Below are 6,545 nucleotides of genomic sequence, written 5' to 3' on the forward strand. Positions count from 1 at the left end.
CGATCTCCCCCTAATTTTAACTCCTGCATCCCCCTCCCCCCACACAACCCCTCCCCCGCCTGTTTATTTAATGGCAATGTAAACAGAAGCCCTTGGCCCCCTTCCCTAGCCCAACAATGGGATAAAGCCTCTTTGTGTTTGCTAACTCCGGGGCGGGGGGCTGTGTCCCATGGGTGGGAGCAGTCCCGAAAGGACAGGAGGAGAGAAGAGAAAAGAACAGCCAAGGTCATGGCTTTCCCAAGAGGCTGGGTCATGCAGGGCTGAGCAAACTGAAAAGGGCTCATTGCTGGCAAGCCGGGCCGGCTGCTTGGGGTTAACCCTTGCCTCGCGGGACACCTGCCTGGGCTAGGGAGAGCCATGAGGCAGATCAGGCCCCGCTGGCAAGCTGGGTGGGGATCGGGCCCTGCTGCGCTCAGGGCTGTACAGAGGTAGCCACAGGTCTGGGGAGGGGCTCTCGCTGCCAAAGGATACAGAGGAGACGGCTGTGCTCTTAGCCAACCTCTGCCGCGCCCCCCCCCTCCCCACAGCACGACCCCCCCCGCTAGGCTAGGAATCCAGCCGCTGAAATGATCCACCCTGCCTGGTGAATCGTCTACATTAGTGTCCGAGCCAGGGGCAGATCCCAGGCAGGCCTTTCCTCTAACTGCTAGGCCCCACTCTCCTCCCAGACCTAGGCTGGAACCCAGGCGTCTTGACTTCCGGTGCCCCTAGCTCTAGCCCCCGGACACGCTGCCTCCCTGCTGTATGATGGAGCAGGCCATTTCCAGCTCGAATTCCCCTGGGACAGACACAGACTGCCCCCCTCTGTGCCCCCAGCGCCAGCCTTCTGCCTCAGCACCCTGCCCAGGGCTACCCGTGCCTTGGGGATGGCCTCTCCCCTCCCTGGTATTGTGGTGCTGGATGCAGTCACTGCCCCCTGCCAGGCACCTTGATATGCTGTCAAAATGTGACTGGCGCTGCCTTTAAATCTCTTACTGGCCCCCAGCCATCCTCCTTACCAGCCCTGCTCCGTGCCCTGCAGGGCACGTGCATCGCAGAGCAGCAAGGCAGTGAGAGTAGGGCAGATGCGGAGTCATGCCCATTAACCCTGGTGTAAATGGGAGGAGAACCTGGCCGAGCTGAGTGACTACAGCTGTAATATTAGCATGAGATCAGCGCGTTATTAGGATTATTTGTGTTGGTGCATATGGGATTCAACAGAGCTTGGAGATGGAAACACATCGTGCCGGGCGCTGCCCAGACACACAGTGACCGAGATCAGGGCCCTGTCCCTGCACAGACACATGAGGACCGAGATCAGGGTCCCGTCATGCCGGGCGCTGTACAGATGCAAAGTGAGAACCAAGAGACAGTTCCTGCCCCAAAGTCTGTCTGGACAGACAGAAAGCAGGAAGAAAACTAAGGCCTAGAGAAGGGAAGGAACATGCCCTAGGCCACCCAGCGGGTCAGCTGGGCAGCGCAGAAAGGAACCCAGCAGTCCTCATTGCCAGTCCAGTGATCTGCCCACTACACCACACCCTTCTGCCCCCTAATTCTGCCACCCCTTTCCTACAAACCCATGGGGCTCCCCACCTTAGGGCTCATCTGGGTGTATTTCTCTCCCTTCCCCTGTCTGGGTCCTATTTCTGTTCATCATCCTTTCTCCTTTCTCTCCCACTCAGCACTCGCCCCCGTCCATCTCTCCAGCTCCCCCATTCATCTCGCTCTCTGAGACCCATCCCCCTTTCCGGGATCGGTCTTCAGCCTGTGACTCCCCTCAGCCCCCGCCAGTCCTTTAATCCTCAACGGGTTAACATGCAGAATGGCCCCCCCTTAGTGAGCTGGCTGGGCCAGATAAAGTTCTGCCAGAGAGTTCCTGCGGGTGCTGTTTCCCACTTCGGCCAGCAGGGGGCGGTGAGCTCCAGCATATGACAAGGGCCTCTGCTCACAGGAGAGCCTGGTGTCAGCCAGGTACCTGTCCCTGGGGTGCTCTGTGCTCCAAGGGCCACCCAGCCAGGGGCCATAAGGGGAGGGAGAGACAACAGAGAGGCCGAATGATGTTTAATCGCCAACAGCTAGCGTCAAGGAGGACCCACTGGCGTGGGGCGCAAATCAGAGTCCGTTGTTTCTGCCGGAGCCGCTGCTTAGGGCTGTACTGTAATCCAGGGGCTCTCAGTCTTCCCAGACGACCGTACCCCTTTCAGGCGTCTGACCTTGCTGGCCTACCCCCGCCTTTCACCTCGCTTAAAAACGACTTGCTGACAAAATCAGACCTAAAAATACAAGAGCGTCCCAGCCACACGAGTACGGACCGGTCGTCGGCTTTCTCATTTTTACCATCTAATTATGAAATAAATCAGTCGGAATGTAAATTCTGTACTCAGGGGTGGCAGGTTTGTAGACGTTTTGGTGGTGCCCAGAACCTGCCCCCCCCCCAACTCCACCCCTCACCTGCCTAAGGCTCTGGGAGGGAGTTTGGGTGGGGGGAGGAAGTCTGGGGTGTAGGCGCTGGGCTAGGGCAGGGGATTGGGGTGCAAGAGGTGTGCAGGCTCTGGGAGGGAGTTTGGGTGCAAAAGGGGTGAGAGGTTGGGCTCTGGGAGGGAGTATGGGTGGGGGAGGGGGTCTGGGGTGCAGGCTCTGGGATCGAGTTTGGGTGATGGGTGCAGGCTCTGGGCTGGGGCAGGGGGTGGGAGTGGAGGAGGGTGTGAGGGGTGCAGGCTCTGGGATGGAGTTTGGGGATGGGAGGGGGGCTCAGGGATGAGGGATTTGGGGTGTGGCTGGGGATGAGGGGTTTGGGGTGTGGGAGGGGGCTCAGGGCTAGGGCAGAGGGTTGGGGTGAGGGCTGGGGGGTGGGGCTGGGGGGTTCATGATACAGGAGTGAGCTCAGGGCTGGGACAGAGGGTTAGGGTGCGGGGTGGGGAGTGAGGGCTCTGGCTGGGGCTGGGGATGAGGGGTTTAAGGTGTTGGAGAGGCTCAGGACGAGGGCAGAGGGTTGGAGTGAGGGCTCTGACTGGGGATGCAGACTCTGGGGTGGGGCAGGGCTGGGGATGAGGAGTTTGGGGTGTTGGAGAGGCTCAGGGCTAGGGCAGAGGATTGGGGTGCGGGGGGAGTGAGGGCTCTGGCTGGGGGTGTGGGCTCTGGGGTGGGGCAGGGCTGGGGATGAGGGGTTTAGGGTGTTGGAGAGGCTCAGGGCTAGGGCAGAGGATTGGTGTGCGGGGGGAGTGAGGGCTCTGACGGGGGATGCAGACTCTGAGGTGGGGCAGGGCTGGGGATGAGGAGTTTGGGGTGTTGGAGAGGCTCAGGGCTAGGGCAGAGGATTGGGGTGTGGGGGGAGTGAGGGCTCTGGCTGGGGGTGTGGGCTCTGGGGTGGGGCAGGGCTGAGGATGAGTTTGGGGTGCAGGCAGGCTGCCCCGGGGCTGGGGCCAGAGAGCAGGACTCCCCACAGCCCTCTCCCCGCCCGCAGCAGTGAGCTCTGGGCGAGGGGCCCCCCTCGTCCCCCCCTGGCAGCACACTCACCTCACACCACTGTCACTGCACATGCTCCATGGGCCCCTCTCAGGTCCAGGAAGCCCCCTTGCCTCCCCTGTGATGGGTGCTGGGGGGGGGCTGCCATCACATGTGCTCCTCCTTCCCTGCTGCTGCCCCTTACTGTAGCCTCACTGGGGGTGAGGGATGGGGCTGCTGGTGGGGGGTCCTGCTGGAAAAGGGAAGGGTCTGAGGTGGAAGGGCAGGGTCAGGGCAGCCTGCCCTGCCACTAGAGATGGGGGGCACTAGGACCCTCCGGCATCAGTTGATGCTGGGAGCCGGCAGAGCGAATCAGCGTGGAGCTGCAGGGGAGAGGCAGGGATGCTGGGGGGCCAGGGGAGATGCACGGGGGCAGCAAGTGGGGGCCGGGGGACACTTGGGGGAGGTGCAGGGGGGACAGCAGGCGGGGCCGGGGGAGCGATCTGGCCCCAAACATAGGTGGAGCCGGGCCCCCGGGCCCAGAATATTGCTGGAGCCCGGGCACCACGGGCCCACACAACTCGCCACCCCTGACTGTACTCACGTTTTAGTGTGTAGTACTTAGAACAGTATAAACAAGTCATTGTCTGTGTGACCAAGTGGGGATTCTCCCTTGTTATGTTGTATGTGAGCCTATGAGAGTCTTACTGTTTTGCATGAATGCTGGGTGTGCCTCAGTTTCCCTGTGTATTGCACCAGTGTCTAGGTGGTGGGAATAAGGAGGTGTGACTTTTGCGGGGGCTGCTCCAGCTGCCCACATGAACACTATGGCTACCCCTTCATAACCTGAGTCCCAGGAGGGGATGTGACCAGGTGACTCTTGGCCCGGGAAGCGAGGCAAAGGCTGGAAGAGAAGCGATGGGCAGGTCAGGGGCCGGGCAGCTGGAAGCGAATCAGTCTCAACTGGAGTGGGGCACAAGGGGAGGGCCAGAAACCTGGCCCTGGGCTCCCCTCCCCCCCAAGATGGACTTGGCTGAAAGTCACTGATTTCTGTACTAACAGCCTCTGTTCCACACTGTGTTCCTGTCGATGAATAAACCTTTTGTTTTACTGGCTGGCTGAGAGTCATGTCTGACTGCAGAGGTGGGATGCAGGACTTCCCCAGGAGCCTCACCCGGGCAGACTCGCTGTGGGAAGCGCACGGAGGGGCAGAGGATGCTGAATGCTCCGAGGTCAGACGCAGGAAGGTGGAAGCTGTGTAAATTTCTTGCCCTGGAGACAGTCTGCTCAGAGAGAGGGGGCTCCCCCAGAGTCCTGACTGGCTTCGTAGGGACTAGTTCCAGAGCATCGCCCGGTTACTCTGTGACAGTCTGTATGAAACTGTAGCTTGTACTGACTTCCCTAGCACTGTTTAGGTAGCCTGTTGTAAAACTAGGCAAATATCTAGATAAGTTGATGTACCCCCTGGAAGGCGTACCCCTGGTTGAGAACCACTGCCGTAAACTGTTCTCCACAGCATATTAACTCCTGTCATCTTAATGAAACTCACTTGATCGGTAACACTTTACATTGACGAAAGAACAGGATTTGGAATTAGAAAATACACAAACCCGCCCTTCCCTTCTCACACGCTCAATTTTCAGCCTCGGTAAGCCAAGAACGTGGAGGGAAAGTTTTGTCAGATGTTAGTTCTCTGCTGAACGGCCCTCTTGTGCAATAATCCTTGTTTACTGTTTTGAGCCCAGCTTAAATGAAGACAGATCTGCCTGGGCACAATGTGTTGGCTTCTCTACAAGAACAATTCTCCTTTGGCTGCTTTCCTGCTGACAGTCCATTTGCTCGCTGACAATTTCAATATTCCTGTCTCTGCCTTCAGCCGCTCTCTGATGAAGTGAGCTGTAGCTCACGAAAGCTCATGCTCAAATAAATTGGTTAGTCTCTAAGGTGCCGCAAGTACTCCTTTTCTTTCTCCGGGTTTTGTGTTTTACAGACCATGCTATTTCCTTACTTTTGCTACAGCTTGATTCCACCTGGTTTCTGCAGTCTTTTACTCTTTAATGGCAGAGACAAGGTGTGGGAGGTAACATCTTGTATTGGACCAACATCCGCTGGTGAGTGAGAGCTAAGCTTTGGACCTCCCCAGAGCTCTTTCTCTGGACTGGGGATAGCAGGCAGAGGATCACAGCTAAATACAAGGTGGGACAGATTATTTAGCATAAGTAGTGAACACATAATAGGAGGAACCATTCAAGGGAAGTGGCCCATTAACATCCCTGCAGTCACAGGACAAACGAAGGGGGTTAGTGAGTACCAGATTGTTATAACAAGCCATAAATCCAGGTTTATTAAGACCATGATTCTTAGCCAAGCTGAAGTTCTGATTGAGGTTGGAGGTTTCCTTTGAGAATGAGGACCGAGGGGTCTCATTAATTACAACTTATCTTTCATTACTGCTGATCCCACTCACCTTTCATTCTTGCTGTGCCTTTCTCACAGTTTGCTAATAATTCCCTAGATCCGTAGTGATTTTTCCTCTTGTTGAATTGCACTGATCTTCCTGAGCATGACACCATCTGTCCTCCTTCAAGGCAGCGTCCCCTTCATGGCTGTCCCTGGCCTGGTCCACACTGCAGGGTTAGGTGTAAGCTGCCTTGCGTCAACCGAGGTGTGGAGGTGTCTTCCCTTAAGCTGGGCTCCCGCCAACGTAAGTGCCTCTCGTTGCCGATTTGTAACCCCACCTCCCCGAGCGATGGGGCATCCTGGGCAAAGTCATTAGGTCAGCGCAGATGCGTCTGTCGACTGTTGCTGGCTTGCTCGACCCATCCCACGGTGCCCCGTCCTGACAGTACAATCTGGACCAGCGGTCCTGGTGAGGCTGGCTGACACCAGGAGCCATGCACGTGCTTTAAGAACCGCGGTGGCTGCGTGCCGACGGAATTAACGCCACAGAATTTGGTCGTGGAAACGTGGCTTATCTCTGCATGCGGCACTGTTGTAGCCACGTTGGTCCTGGGGAAACTACCTCCGAGCGTCCCAGCTCCATACAAGGTGGAACCAATGGTTTAGCCCAAGGAGTTAGCTCAGATTTCAAGGGCCCATTAACAGGATGGAAGAAGAGCTCG

The sequence above is a fragment of the Caretta caretta genome, chromosome 23 (assembly GCF_965140235.1).
Source record: "Caretta caretta isolate rCarCar2 chromosome 23, rCarCar1.hap1, whole genome shotgun sequence".
NCBI lineage: Eukaryota > Metazoa > Chordata > Testudines > Cheloniidae > Caretta > Caretta caretta.